This window comes from Canis aureus, chromosome 22 (assembly GCF_053574225.1).
Source record: "Canis aureus isolate CA01 chromosome 22, VMU_Caureus_v.1.0, whole genome shotgun sequence".
NCBI lineage: Eukaryota > Metazoa > Chordata > Mammalia > Carnivora > Canidae > Canis > Canis aureus.
In genome coordinates, this window is record NC_135632.1 from 47,326,843 (window position 1) to 47,344,076 (window position 17,234).

The 17,234-nt window shown below is 33.7% G+C and overlaps 1 protein-coding gene across 32 annotated transcripts in view; it reads left to right on the forward strand.

The window, feature by feature from the left end:
- Positions 1–17,234, forward strand: part of LOC144294164 (uncharacterized) — a 165,034-nt gene that overhangs the window by 146,384 nt on the left and 1,416 nt on the right. The window lies entirely within an intron of this gene.

Below are 17,234 nucleotides of genomic sequence, written 5' to 3' on the forward strand. Positions count from 1 at the left end.
CTTTTAAAATACGGAGGCTTTTCTGGCTGAACGCTAAGATGTCAGAGATGTTCAAAGTGTGAGAACTCAGCTCAGAGCTGCTGCTTTAAAGATGGAGAAACTGGATAAGAGGAGCACAGATGGCACAAGTTGCTGAGGGAATCTCCCCAGCTGAGAAACAGGAACCTCAGTCCTGCCATCACAATGAACTGAACTCAACCAACAATCTGAGTGAGAGCATGGAAGTAAATTCTTCATCAGAACATCCTAATAAAACACTAGCTCAGGTGACACATTTTAAAATTTTTATTTCTTTTTTTCTTTTCAAAATTTTATTTAAATTCTAGTTAGTTAACGTATACTATAATATTATTTGAATTCAGTGATTCATTACATACATATAACACCCAATGCACATGATAGCAAATGCCCTCCTTGGGACACCTGGGTGGCTCAGTGGTTGAGCATCTGTCTTCCACCCAGTGCATGATCCTGGAGTCCCAGGATTGAGTCCCGCATCGGGCTCCCTGCATGGAGCTTGCTTCTCTCTCTGCCTGTGTCTCTGCCTCTCTCTCTGTGTCTCTCATAAATAAATAAATAAATAAATAAATAAATAAATAAATAAATAAAATCTTAAAAACAAACAAACAAACAAGTGCCTTCCTTAATGCCCATCACCATTTAGCTCATCCCCCCACCCATCTTCCTCCATCAACCATCAGTTTGTTCACTATTTTAGGGTCTCTTATGATTTGTTTCTCTCTCCCTCTTTCTCTGTTCCTCTTCCCATATGTTGATCTGCTTTGCTTCTTATATCCCTTATATGAGTGAAATCATACGGTCTACAGGATCACGCCTTGGGCTGAAGGCAGTGCTGAACCACTGAGCCACCCAGGCTGCCCATGAAATCATAAGGTATTTGTCTTTCTCTACCTGACTTATTTTGCTTAGCATAATAGGCCCAGATGAAACCTTGATTTCAGCCCTGTGAAACTTTTATGCAGAGCCCAGTCAAGCCCACCTGAATTCTGACCTAAAGAATTAGAAGCTAATTAATGTATATTGTTTTTATTCTACTAAATTTTTGGTAATTTGTTATGAAGCAATAAAAAGTAATAAAAATTTATTGTGTATTATTTTTTTCTAATGAAAATTTGAGGGCAGCCCTGGTGGCTCAGCAGTTTAGCTCCACCTTCAGTCCAGGGTATGATCCTGGAATCCCGGGATCGAGTCCCTTGTCAGGCTTTCTGAATGGATCCTGTTTCTCCCTCTACCTGTGTCTCTGCCTCTCTCTCTCTCTCTCTCTGTGTCTCTCATGAATAAATAAAATCTTTGAAAAAAAGAAAATTTGAGAATATGTTAAGTGTTCAAAAACTGTTGATTAGGCTAAGAAAGAGTAGGAAACAAATTATTCATATCAGAAATGAAAAGGGGACATAACTGCAGAATCCATGAACATTAAAAGGATAATACAAAAATATTATGAACAACACTCTACCCACATTTCTGATAACCTGAAATGGATCATTTCTTGAAAGTCACAGCTGCCAAAATTCACACAAGGAAAAAGATAAATCTGAATAGACCTATATTTATTATAGAAATTGAGTCAATAATTAATAGCCATCTAAAAGAGAAAACATCAGACCCACATGAGTTCACTGGTGAATTTGACCAAACATTTAAAGAAGAAATTATACCAGCTTTTCATAACCTTTTTCAAAGGATAGAAGCTGCATTATCCTAGTATCAAAACCTGGAAAAGATATTAGAAGAAAAAAAAAGTACACGCAAATCTCTCTCATAAACATAGATACAAAAATCCTCAACAGAATATTAACAGATTGAATCTAAGAATGGAAAAAGAATATACACCACAACCAAGTGTCATATAAAGCTGATTAAACATTCAAAAATCAGGTAATATAGTCTATCACATCCATAGGCTAAAAACAAAAATCACATGATCATATTAATTAATGTAGAAATACTATTTGACAAAATCCAGTGATAAAAACTCAGTAAACTAGGAATAAAAGTGAACTTCCTCAACTTAATACAGAGGTCATCATTGAAAGGCAAATCAAAACAATGAAGTATCACTACATACCTATTAGAATTGCCAAAATTCAAAATGCTCACACAGCAAATGCTGATGAAGATGTTGAGCAACAGGGACTGTCATACATTGCTGGTAGGACTGCAAAATGGTACAGCCACTTTGGAAGGCAGTCTGGTGGTTTCTTACAAAACTAAACATACTCATATCATATGATGCAGCAATTGTATTCCTTGGCATTTACCCAAAGTAGTTGAAATCTATGTCCACACAAAAACCTGCCTATGGATGTTTATAGCAGCTTTTTCATAATTGCCAAAATTTGTAAGTAATCTTTCAGTAGGTGAATAGGTAAATATAATTTGTGGTACATCCATAGAATGAAATATTATTCAGGGCTAAAAAAAATAGCCCTATTGAGCCAAGAAAAAACATAGTGGAACCTTAAATGCATATTATTATGCGAAAACGCCAATGTGAAAAGGCTACTTACTATATGATTCCAACAATATGACATTCTGAAATAAGAAAAAAAACTATAAAGATGGTAAAAAGATCTCCAAAAATGGCTGTCAGAGATTGATGTGGATTTAGGCAAAAAATAGATAGAGCACAGAGGATTTTAGAACAGTGAAAATACTCTATACTAATACCATAATGATGGATAAATATCATTATACATTTGTCCAAGCCCATAATATGCACACCACCAAGAATGAATCATAAACTATGGACTTTGGGTGATTATGATGTGTCATTGTAAATTTATTAATTGTAACAAGATACCACTGTGGTGGGGAGTATCATAATGAGGAAGGCTATGCATATGGTGGCAGGGACTATATGGGAAATTTCTGAAACTTCTCAATTTTGCTGTGAAGTGAATTTTCCCTAAAAATAAATTATCAAAAAATTAATGAGAAAAAATATTGATTATATTAATGAAAGAATTGAAAGGATATATTACACATTCTATTTGTCTCACTCAACGTCCATTCCTCTTCTTCTTTGGTAAAATAACTGAATCTGTTTGGATGGGTAGCTAATGTGACCAAATTTTGGCCAACTGCATTTAAAAAGAAGTGTTATTCTGAGAAGTCTTCCTAAAGTTAGGGATTATATACTTTTTTGTCTTTTCTCCTTTCTGCTGTATGTCTTTCTGAAACATGATATGATGGCTTAAATTTATCTTGCACCACAAGGTGATACTTGCAGCATCTATGGATATATTATCTACTAATATATCCATTGGTGCACTTATATAAAATACCCTAAAAACTTAGTGTCTTAAAAAACAAACATATAATTATATATCTCAATTTTGTGATTTTTCTGTTCCATAGAGCATTGTTTGAGGTCTCCCATTGAAAATTAGCTGGACAGCAGGGCTGGTTTGCAAGAACCATGACAACTTACTCTCATTTCTGGCACTGTGAAACAAATGGCTAAAAGGTGAAACCCAGCTGGGTCCCTTGCCTTTATATAGTCTCTGAGCTTGTCTGGATGATCTCTCCAGTAGGCTAGCTGGATTTATTACATGACAGCTCAGGGCTCTAAGAACAAGTGTTTCAAGAAGGAGGATGTAGAAACTGACAGTACCTTGAGGCATAGGTCTGAAATTGGCACAGTGTTATTTCTGCCATACTCTATTATTCAAAGAAGTCACTTATTCTGCCCAGATGCAAGGAGAGGGGACATAGACCTCATCTCTAAATAGGAGAAGTGTGAAGAATTGGTGCCATTATTGATCAGCCATTGGTGACCTAAGGATGGCAAAGAAGAGCTGGAACAGGATGGGTCTCTGACAAAAGCTTCTAAGCTAGCTCTATGCTGCTTACATCTGGATTTATTTTATGTTACAGCAAGATAAATGCCCCATTAGGGTTTCTTTTTACACTAGACTGGCATGACAGTGTAATTCCCTGTTAAATGCTGTATTAGCAAGGATGAGTAATAATTCAGCATGATGCTAACATAGCACAAGTTTAAATTGCTAACTCAATGAAGCCTTCATTTTGTTTTACATTGCTCTAATCATTGTAATTCTTGCAATAAAATATTAGAATCCTGTAAAGATAAAAAGAAACATGAATATAATTCCCACATTTCCTACTCTTGGCTAAATGTACATCTTCAGAAGGAGGTGGTTCTCTGGCTTTAGTATCAGCACTTATCAAAGGAGATTCTCATGAATCTTTTCAAAAGATTTTCAGAAAACTTTCACTCAAAAAAAAAAAAATCTTTCACTCTGAGTATAAACAGTGTTGATTCTTCCCTCATTCTTCTGGTTCCTTTAATATGAGAATCAATAAATTATTAATCCTTCTCTCTAATATCGTGAAACCCCTTTTAGATTTTCTCTTTCTTCCTTTCCCAAATCTTGTTATAATACTTCAGTTTACACCCCTAGCTCTGAACATACAGTTTGTAATACATCACCTTTTTTTTTTTAAAGTAGGCTCCACACCCAGCATGGAGCCCAATGTAGAGCTTGAACTCAGGACTTTGAGATCAAGACCTGAGCTTAAATCAAGAGTCAGGCGCTTAACTGACTGAGCCACCCAGGCACCCCCAGTTTATAATACATCAAACTGTGTGTTTCCACCATATTAACCATCACACATGCACACATATATGCAGAAAAACACACACACTTTAACATTGTCACTCATCTACTCAAAAAACTTAGAAGCTTTCATTGCTTACAAGGTCATTTTCTGGCTTTGAAAGGATTACAGAACATCAGATGAATATATATAGACAGCAGATTTTGTTTTATAAATACAGTACAGTACTATCAATTTATTTTTTCTTCCTTATGATTTTATTAAAGATTTTATTTATTTATTCAAGAGAGACACAGAGACAGAGACAGAGACAGAGAGGCAGAGACACAGGCAGAGGGAGAAGCAGGCTCCATGCCAGGAGCCCGACATGAAATTTGATCCTGGGTCTCCAGGATCAGGCCCTGGGCTGAAGGCGGCGCTAAACCACTGAGCCACCTAGGCTGCCCTCCTTATGATTATTTTTTTAAAGATTTTGTTTATTTATGTGACAGAGAGAGTAAGCACAAGCAGGGGGAGCAGCAGAGGGAAATGGAGAAGTAAACTCCCCACTGAGCAGGGAGCCCAATGTAGGGCTCAATCTCAGGATCCTTGCTGGTATCATGACTTCCAGGTGCCCTTCCTGATCATTTTCTTAATAACATTTTCTTTTCTCTAGCTTCTTTTATTGTCAGAATACAGTATATAATACATATAACATACAAAATATGTGTTAATCAACTGTTTCTGTTACTCAGAGCTTCCAATCAACAGTGGACTATTAGTTAAGTTCTGGGGGAGTCAAAAGTAAACTGATAAATTTTTATTATGTTAAGTGTTATTGTGAATTGTTTACTATATAATTTATTTCCTCAGTTTTAAAAAAAGAAATATTCAATTTTTACATTGTCAAATCTATCATTTTTCCTGTTTGTTCTATGACTAAAACAGCCTCTTAAACATGATGATCTGACAATATCTTCCAATTTTTCAAAGAGTTAAATAATTATATCAACAGAATTTGTTGGATAAATTATCCTTAACTCATTGATTTCCAGAGTCATACTTTATATACATTAATTTATCTTATACTAATTTCTATATGCTATATATTGATTTCAAGTTATTGTATCAGACACATGCTATATTTTACTCTAATTTTCCAAAATCTAAAAATGAGTAAATTCCTTACCATTCTTAAAAATGGAAAAAAGAATTTTATTGACCAATACATGCAAGTATTTGCTTTCTACTTTAAGATATAAGTACTCAGAGTAGGAGGAGACACAGTGGTTATTTACAGGATTTTTAATTTGAATTTCCCTAAAGGTTTCCAAGTGAATTATTTACTGCATTATTTCCATTCGGTCCCCTTGATACTGGTGGTAGAGTTCAAATACCTATAATTAAGAAAGATCAATAAATGAGGGTATTTGGGTCAGTTTTCCAGTGTTTGCTAAGCTGTGTGTACAAATACAGAGATAAGATCCATTAAGATAGCCCACATTTCAGCATACCTTTTCCTTCACCAATATAATACAAAACAGATCAGCAACATGACCCATTGTTCCTCAAATGGTGGCTGTGTGTGCAGCTATTGTTAGCATATACAGACAATCCAAAGCACATGAGGAGTGCTCAAACAAAAATCAACACCAAGGTGCCTGGGTGGCTCAATTAGTTAAGTGTCAGACTTTTAGTTTGGGCTCAGGTCATGATCTCAGGGTGATGAGATTGAGTCCCATGTTGGGTTCCCTACTTAGTATGGGGTCTACTTGAGGTTCTTTCCTCCTCTTTCTCCCTCCCCCTCTATTGTCCCCCTACTACAATGTCTCTCTAATATAAATAAATAAATAAATAAATAAATAAATAAATAAATAAATAAAATCTTTAAAAAAATCAACACTGTCTAGGAGAGTCATCCATATGAAAGCATGAGATAGCAAACTTAATGACATAAAGTATTTATAGTCATGAACACAGCATCAAAATGACGACAGGACTTTTGAATGAGTATGGAGATTGAAGATAATACTACATTATCTAAAATGTTCTTTATAGTGTGAAATATAAATTAAATATTAGATATTTAAAGTATATGTATGTATATATATAACATTAAATATAAAGGTAGGAGGAAAGATTAAAGAAATAATACAATTTTCTGGTTTTTGATAATATGGAAAGTTATTCATGTTAGCATTTAAGATATAACAATTACAAAATAGAACAAAACTAAAACAAAATAATATAATATCTTAAAATTGTCAATAAGATGACAAAGGGAAAGGGTAGTATCTACATAAATGCATAAAATGTAAGAAATAAACAAAGCCCTAAAATAATTTGTCCTGAGGACATTTGCCAAACCAATGGAATACAAGATGTCTTTTAAACTTCAGTGAGTACAGAGAAGAGAGGAAAATCCTAAAGCCTAGCCAAAGTGAGTTTAATAGGAGACAGTTCCCCCAAAACTTTAGCTCCAAAGACTATACTTTTCAAGTCAGAGTAAACCATAATTAAATATTCTCTAAATTCTAAGATAGGTATGAAGGGATTTGTTCTTTCTGTAGGTTCTGTGGAAGAATCTGTTTCTTTTTTCCAACATCTAGAGGCCTTCTCATTTTTTTTTTTACTCCATCTTCAAAGCCAGCAGGCTAGTATCTTCTCTCTTATCTGACCTCTGCTTCCATCCTCACATCTTCTTTTTATGACTCTGACCCTCTTGCCTCACTCTAATAAGGACCTCTGTGATTACATTGGGTCTACCCAGAAAATTGAGAATAATATTTCTATCTCAGAATTTTTAACTCAATTATATTTGCAAAGTTTATTTTCCCATCTAATAAGATAACATATTCATAGTTTCCAGGGATTAAGACATTGCTATCTTCAGGGGTCATTGCTTAGCCTATAATAGGAGGCAATCCAAAAATATTCAAGTAATGTATTAATTTAAGTGACAGTAGTTACCTCTCAGGAGGTACTTGGGTATCCTCTTAGGTATCTGGAATAAACTCATGCAAACATTTCTGGAAAAACACAGCTTTACTGCAGCCCTCAAACATAAATATGTTTCCAAAAATACCAATGACTTACATTAAAAATTCATCAAACATGCAAGAAAGCAGGCACCATGAAAAAAAAAAAAACCAGCAGAAATAACATACATAAGAAATAGATATCAAGTTATGAGAGCACAATCTGAATGTAATTAAAGCCATTAATGGTACAATTAAATATAGTTAAAAAGGTTAATGTTTTGTTATGTATATTTACCACAAACAGATAAAAGAGAAATTATAAAACAACTATAATGAAAAGTTTAAGGAAATAAGAAGCAAATTTGAAAATAAATGCAGAGATTAGGAACTATAAGAAATTACATAGATGATTAAAAATGAATTATAAAACTTCTAGAAATAAACTACAAAGCAATTGAAATTTAAAAAATATAAAGCATTGTGCACAATTAAAGATAGAGTTAGGAAAATGAAAGAAAAACAAAGAGACTGGAAAGAGAATCTGATTTTGAAATGACATTATGAGGACAACCACAGACCCACTTCCCAATGAAACAATCATAACTGATGAAATTTATCTATCTATCTATTTATTTATTTATTTATGAAAATTATTTAAAAAAACAACTATTTGAAGTCTCTAGAAATTGTTTTCAAGGCATACAAAAGATGGAGAACATTTGTTTAAGAAAATCTACTGTATCTGAGTAAAGAAGAACTGATGTGTATGGTACATGAGACCCAAGCTGCTACTCCTACCACCTCCATGTCCACTTAAGGTGAGAGTGACCAAGAAGACCATTTTCATCCTATCCTCCCAGATCTTTGTTATAGACATTAAATTCTAGATGAGCACAGCTGAGAGTAAGAGACTCCTGTCCTATACCCATCCTCCACTCATGAAGTGAAATCTTTCCTCCAGGAGTGTCAGACCAGTATATTAGGTCCTCAGTTAACCTCTCCCCAGCCCCTCATAGTATGGAAGCCATGCTGGGAGAGACATGCTAGGGAAAACAGCAGCCACTGTCCCTGCCCAGCTCCCAACTCATAATGCACAGTTGTCACTCCAAGAGAAGCTAGCCATTGATCATGCTCTCAAGTCCAGAGTAGTAAAATAGAGATTTTGCTCAGGGTGAGAGAGAGGCCATAAGAACAGAGAGCTCTGAAGCCCCCATCATATGAAATGGCTAACTTTATTAGAATAGAGTATAAAGAAATTCAAGAAATTCAACGCCTATGAAAATAATGGAGAATTTTTGTGTTAAGCAATTAAAAGAAAGCTGGTAGCTTCAAGAGAGTACCAAACTAAACTCTAGGCCAGCTATTTTGCCAGAGAAAACAGGAGAAAGAGGCAACTAAGAGCCCTTTGGGGTTGAGAAAAAAAACCTCAAAGACTGGCCTCAAAGTTACCACCATGGAGGGGCTTTAATTTATGGAACTCAAATTATAGAGCAATGTATGTCCTGGAACATTATCAAAATCAATAAGCAATCAGCTGGCAATTAATGGAATCTAACAGCTTTATGTGAGACCAACAAAGTCAGACAGTTTAATGGAGAGATCAAGGACAGAGATAACTAAAGACAGTCCTGTTGAAAGCAATCATCCTAGGGTAACTATGCATATGCCAAGGCTGTGCTTCCAGAGGAGTGACTTTTCACTAAACCAGTAGAGCAATAAGCAAACAAACAACAACACCAACCCCCAGAGGAATGGGCATAACTATTCAAATTACCACAACATTTTGTTTAAAACCTCCAGTTTTCAACAACAAAAACCACAAAGCACTAAAAGAAACAAGAACATTTGACCCATGCATGAGGGAAAAAATGTAGGGAACAAAATTTGAGTGTAAGAGTACCCCTATGTAGGATTCAACCGACAAAACTTAAAAACAGTTTACCATAACTATGTTCAAAGAACTAAAGAAAACTATAAGAATTAAAGAAAGATATAGTGACAGTGTCTCATTGAATAGATAACTTCAATAAAGTAATAGAAGTTACAAAAAAGTGTATTTAAGATGGTAGAGAAAGAATTGGTGAACTTAGAGATCAATAATTATGTGACTTGAAAAACTAAAGAAAGAAAATGAAAATGAATAAACACCTCAGAGCAATGTGGGACTTCATTTAGCTTACGGACATGTGCATACTGGGACTAGCAGAAGGAGATAGAGAAAGAAATAGATAAAATAATCAAGAAATAATGGTAAGAAAGCCTTCCAAATGGAATAAAAAACATTAACCTGCAAATGCAAGAAGCAAGAAAAATACCAAGTAGGTTAGCAACAATGGAATCCACACCCAGACCTATCATGGCATAGATATTGAAACACAGAGAACATCTTGAGAGCAGTGAAGGATGTCTTTTAGTACATAAAAAAAAAAAAAAAAAAAAAAATTCCAATAAGATTAACAGTTGATTTCACATCAGAAATAATGTAGATCACAAGACAGTGGAATGACATATTCAAACTCCTACAAGAAATAATAATAATAATAAAAAAGCTACCCAAATTCTTATATCCCAGAAAACTATCTTTTAAAAATGAAGAGAAAATACATAACTCTAGGCTTATAATGTGTAAAAACATTCCAGTACAGGGACATCCCCTGACACACCTGATGACTACTTATATCTGATGATTATTTCCCCAAACTGTCACAGTCATCAAAAACTAAAAAATAAAAGATTTGATAAATAGTCACCACTAAGAGGAACATAAGAGACATTACATTACAATGTAATTTGTCCCAATATCCTGAATGGGATTCTGGGACAGAAAAAGAACATTTAGTTAAAAACTAAGAAAATCTTAATAAATTATTCAATTTAGTTAATATTTATATAGATAATATATATTAATACTGATTTATTAGTTTCAACAAATATACCGTACTAATATATGACATTAACAAAACAAACTGAAAAACATAAAGGCAGAAGGAATCCATTTCTAGATGAAACTGATAGCACTCGATGCTAGCAGACCCATTGAATGAAAAACGTTAAAGGAAGTACTTCAGAATGAAATTAAGTAGCACCAGACAGTAATTAAAATCGACATATATATATATATATATATATATATATATATATATATATATAAACAAAAAGAACAAATAATAAAAACTATGTCCTTACAAATATGTATAACATACCTGCAATATGGATGTTTATAACAGCTTTATTGATAATTACCAAAACCAGAAAGCAACAAATATGTCCTGCAGTGGGTATATGGATAAAATTTTTTCTACATCTATGCATGGCATATAATTCAGTGCTAAAAATAAGTATCATTCAGTGCTAAAAATAAATGCTATCAAGCCATGAAGGACATGGAGGAAACTTAAAAGCATATTACTAAGCACAGCAAGATAATGTGAAAGTCCATTTAGGGCAGCCCAGGTGGCTCAGCAGTTTAGTGCCACCTTCAGCCCTTCAGCCCAGGGCCTGATCCTAGAGACGCAGGATCGAGTCCTGAGTGGGGCTCCTGCATGGAGCCTGCTTCTCCCGCTGCCTGTGTCTCTGCCTCTCTCTCTTTCTCTCTCTCTCTGTGTCTGTCCTGAATAAATAAATAAATAAAATATTAAAAAAATAAAACACATTTATTACATGGTTCTAATTATATGACATTCTAGAAAAAGTAAAATTACAGAGACAGTAAAAGAGTCAGTGATTGCCAGATGTTGGTGACAGAGGAATAACTCGATAAAGCACAGAGGATTTTTAGGGCAGTGAAAATACTCTATGATACCACAGTGATGAATATTGTTATTATACATTTACCTATGCCCATAAAATGTACAACACCAAGAGTGAACTGTGATGTAAACTATGGAATTTTGGTGATTATGATGTAAGTTTGTCAACTGTAACAAATATACCACTCTGGTAGGGAATATTGATAAATGGGGAATCTGTACTTTTTGGGGAGTGGTTGGTAGGCATATAAGAAATCTCTGTGACTTCTCCTCATTTTAAAAATGAACCAAAAACTGCTCTAAAAAATAAAGTCTTAGTAAAAAAATAAATTAAATCACATACACACATACTTATGAGATATAGCTAAGGCAGTGCTTAAAGACAATTGAGAAACTCTAAATGTCTGTACTAAAAATAAAGAAGAACTCCAATCGGTAATTAAAACTTTTTACCAGAAGACACTGATAAAACAGAGGAAACAATATGTAATGCAAGCAGAAAGAACCAATAATAAAGAGTAGAGTAGAAATTAATAAAATAGAGAATTGGCAAAAAAAAAAAACAGTAGGGAAAATCAACAAAATCAAAAGTTGGTTCTTTGAAAAGAACAACAAAATTTTCAGCTAGACTGTACAGAGAAAGAAAGAGAGAGAGAATGAGAGAGAGAGAGAGAACTCAAATGACTAGAGCCAGAAGACATTGATACATAACTTAAGGAAATAAAATTTAAATTTTATTTAAAAAGTATAAGGTAATACCATGAACAAATGTACAAAAAAAATGGAAAAATTAGAGAAAAAAACCCTAATTCCTAGAAATATGCAAATATCAACTGATTCAAGAAATAATACAAAACATAAATAGTCCTATTACAAGTACAGAGGTTTTAAATCCTTGGGCAAAACAAACAAAAAGAGGCCCAGACTTAGATGGTGTTACTGATGATTTCCACCAAATATGTAAGGAATTAATAACTTCTTCACAAATTCTTCCAAAAAAAAAAAATAGAAGAGGAGGTAAAATTTCTCAAGTCATTTGGTGAGTTGTCCTATCCTGATACCAAACAAGACCAAAACATTATAAGAAAACTACAGATCAATATCTGCCATCACTATAGAGGAAGACGTCCTCAACAAAATATTAACAAACCAAATCCAGCAACCTAAATAGACACCATTAAGAAAGTGGAAAGGCAATGGAATGGAAAAAAGAAAATACTTGGATAATATGTTTACGATAAAGGAGTTGCATCTAGAGAATATAAGACAAATTTTGATCAATAATAGGACACATACCCAATCATAAAAATGGGCAAAGGACTTGAATAGAAATTTCTCCAAAGAAGATACACAACATAAAAAAGGAAGAGATGATTAGGAAACAGAAATGGAGTCTCTTACACTACTGATGGGAAGTTAAATGGTACAGTCATATTGAAAAACAGTCTGTCCATTGCTTAAAAAACTTAAAAATTATCACAGGGCCAAACAATTTCACTCTTATATGCATGCAGCCAAAAGACATGAAAACATATTGACATAAAAACTTAATAGACTGGGCAGCCGGGGTGGCTCAGTGGTTTAGCGCCATCTTCAGCCCAGGGCCTGATCCTGGAGACCCAGGATTGAGTCCCATGTCAGGCTCCCTGCATTGGAGCCTGCTTCTCTCTCTGCCTGTGTCTCTGCCTCTCTTTCTCTCTCTATGTCTCTCATGAATAAGTAAATAAAATATTTTTAAAAAAACAACTTGTAGACATATCTTGCATTAGTTTTCTAAGGCTGCTGTAACAAATACTACAAACTATGTGACTTAACTAATAGAAATTTTTTGTTTTGTTTTGTTTTGTTTTGTTTTTTTATATGTCTGGAAGTTAGAACTCTGAGATCAAGGTATAAGTCAGGCTGTTTCTGAAGCCTCTCTCCTTGACTCATAGCTGATCATCTTCCTTGGGAGTTTTCACATGGTATTGCTAATCCCTCTCCATTTCTGTGTCCTAATCATCTCTTCCTGTGAGGACATCAGTCGTATTGAGTTATAGCCCATCTCAAGGATCCCATTTTAACACATTTACTTTTTTATAGGCCCTATCTCTAAAAGCAGTCACATTCTGAGATATTAGGTGCTAGGGCTTCAACATATGAAAAGGGGACCCAATTCAACCCACAACAAATATTCATAGTAGCATTATTCATAATAACCAAAGTGGAAATAATCCAAAGGTCCATCAACTGATTAATGGACAAATAAAGTTGGTATATTTATACAAGAGATTATTTGGTAATAAAAGGGAATGAAAAATTGATGCATGATACAACATGGATGAACACTGAAAACATTATTCTTAGTGAAAGAAGAAGTTACAAAGCCCTCCTATTGACTAATTTCATTTTTATTAGATGTCCACCATAGTGAAATCTATGGAGACAGAAAGTACATTACTAATTGCCTGTGACTGGGGGTCATTTTAGAGGAAATGAGGAGTGATGATTAATATTTACAGGGTTTCTTTTGGGGTTGAAGAAAATATTTTAAAATTAATTATGGCAATGTTTGAACAACTCTGTAAATATACTAAAAACTATGAAATTACACACTTTACATTAGCAACATTTGTGGTATGTGAATTATATTTCAATAAAATTGTATACATTAGAAGAAAAAGAAAGCTGATAGAAGACCAAGGATACCTGAGTAAAGGGAGTGATAGATAGTAAGTATAAGCCCAGATAGATTTCTAGTCAAGAATAAGAAATAAAATGTGATCAAAGCAATATTTTAAGTGTGCAAGGCAAAGTTTCCAAAACAAATGACAACAGCAATAGAAAGACTTCATAAGGTCAACAAATCCCACATTGAACGCAGTAAAAAGAAAACCATAGCTAGACCATCATAATGAAACTGCAGCTACCAAAGACAAGGAGAACATTTTGAAAGAAGTTAGAGGAAGGAAAAATACAGATTATTTCGAAGTCACGATATTCAACTTTTAATTGTTTTGTTTAATATGCAAGCTTTTAGTTATTGAGAACACCTAGACCCAAAAAACATGAATAACTTTTCCAAAGTCTCATAACTATAAAATTTTTCAGGAATAGTTCACAATTATATTATGTTCATACAGAATCTATCTACCCTAACTCATTGTCTAAAATGTTATTTTTTGAGTAAAAAAAGTATAGTGGAAATTCAAAACATATGACTGTTTTTTTTCAATCCAAATGTTAAACACTGATTACAATGGTTATTTTCCTATTCTTTCATGTGAAATGGGATATTTTCAAAGTATGAGCCTAGTTTGTGTTTTCCAAGTCCTCTGTTCAAATATCAAATGCTTGTGGTGTCACTAGGAATTTTCTGGTAGCTATGTATCTAACTTGTCTCTATTTCCATTTCTTTTAGCTGTAAAAAAGAAAGAATAATTCACCTGAATATTTTCTCATAATGTAAATTTGAAAAAAATAAATATTGAGGTCAAATAGTTATGCTTATATCTACAAAGCACTCATCAATTTACCATATTCTTCCTGTGTGACGGAGGTCCTTTAAATTATTCTAAACCTAAACATTATTGAAAAGCATCATTTATTAATACACCATTGTCAAATAGATCAAACGTTTATCTTATAAAACTCCCTGATGGGTTTTGGAATGTGGAATAAAAAGATGTCGAATAGAAATACTCTCTCAAGCTAACAGGAATGCTTCTGGTCATCAGAGTGAACCATAATTAAGAGGACAACAGATGGTTAATAGGGGCTGCTGTTTCTATGAGAATACTAAGCTATAGGACTTACTTACTTGACAATTACTGGAAAAGCAAATACAAAAGACTGGTCTAGATAATTTCCCAAGTTGAAAAAAGAGAACAAAAAGAAATTAAAGGAAAATGTACAAATTACCTCTTACCAGAATTCTCTAGAACATGTTAATTTTTTAGCTTAGTGTTTATTCTACTTGGCATGACCTCCACTGTGACAAAACTATCTTCTCTATGCTTTCAAATTATTTGGAACATCAGTGGCTAATAATAATAGCAGGCATGGCTATTACATTATATATCAAGGTTGATTAGGGTTTCAACATAATTTTCTTTTTCTTAATGATACAGCATTTCCAATGTCATTTAAAAGAGAACTAGTTTTGATAATATCACGGATGTGGAAAAAATTTCAATTTACTGTATATCTATCAATAATTTCAAATCACATAAAATTTAGACACAGTAAATCTTTTTATATTCATATTTTAGTCTCCCACAATTTGATGTGGTATGTTCATTAACTGTATCTCTACTTTGAACAAATCTAAAATGTGCTTTAATGCACTTGATTTAAAATTGCCAAATGAAAAAAATGAACCTCCCAGACACAAAATAATATTTAGGCTGTAGCTAAGGTTAGTAAAATTCAGCAGTCACTGACTAAAGACAAAAGTCATTAGAATAAGGAAGATAGTCAATATTTTTTACATCAGGGTTACCTGACTATGTAAGTCTCCCAACCTTGGTGGGTTAGTAAGATTTTGTTTGTTTGTTTGTTTGTTTGTTTGTTTGTTTGTTTTATCACACTGGAGAAACAGGGGTACACATATTTGTGTCTCTTGCTGTGACTAGATAGCCCCAGCTGCTATAGATCTCAGATATGGGTAAGATGGAGCTACCTTCTAGTGAACTAGCTTATTTCTTTGGGAGATGAGCATCTTCTAACTTCTTACATGGAGGAAAGATGGAGAAGGAATATGGAGTGGGGGGAGAGAGAGATAGGGAGGGCCCCTAATTATGTTACCTACTTCAGTTTTCCAAGGATTTGCCTACTTTTCATAAAAATTGCTCCTTCTTGTTAGACTGCTCTTTTCTTTGCTTTTTACCTGGTATACTCCTCAGCCCAGAGGTCACCTTAAATATAATTTATTCAGAGATATTTTTTATGGCTCTGAGCATAGTTCTACTCCCACCATAGTCATATTAATCAATTATCTCCCTTAATGTTAGTTATAATACTACGTAAGTTTACATTTCCATATGTGATTATTTGTTTTAATGTATGCCTCCTACCCTTAAATGTCTTTTTTTTTTCACCAGTGTGTTTCAAAATGTAACACAGTGCTTTGCACATAGGCAATAAATAAATAGTTGTTCTTTTTTTCCTCAACTATTTTTGGGCACTTAACTATGAGCAAAGCATTATGGCTGTGCTATACTTGTGAGAGATATAAAGATGTATAATGCCATGCTCTTGCCTTTAAAGATCATTTAATTGTCGATTTATATAATCAACATAAAACAAAGCAAAAATTGAAGTCACAGAAGAGAGAGAAATCAAGAACTTGAACCAAAACAAAGGTCACAGGCATTGGAATATTTTCCTTGAGAGATTTTAAGGACCCTAATTAACTAACTGCTCTATGTCCTTAGGGTGAGCAGGTATTTCTCCTAGAAAATTATTATTTTTAAATCTTCTTATGTCAGTCCCTCCCTGCCTTTTTAGCAGAGCTAAAGTTCAAGTATGTTTAGAAGAGAATGGGGAAGTATCACAGAGAAAGCTGTAAGGCATTTGAAGATTCGAATCACAATGAAGTCTAGTCTTCACAATAACACAGAAGTCATGAGGCAGTGTTAACTTCCACTGCCCGGATTTAATGATTAAAAGATGTTTAACTACCAAATTAAGTTCTACGTTTCAAACCTCCAAATACAACTTGTAATTATTTCATCTACTTATTAGTCTCTTTGTAAAACAAAACATAACATTTACAAAATAAGAAGAATGCTTAATACTGATATACCAAAATGTTTAGATATGACTTCTACTAAAGAACCACATAGTCTGGGAAAGACAGATCTATAAACAACTAGATACAGTATTTATGTCTACTAATATAGAACTAATTTTCAAAATCTAAGTCCTATACATATTTTGT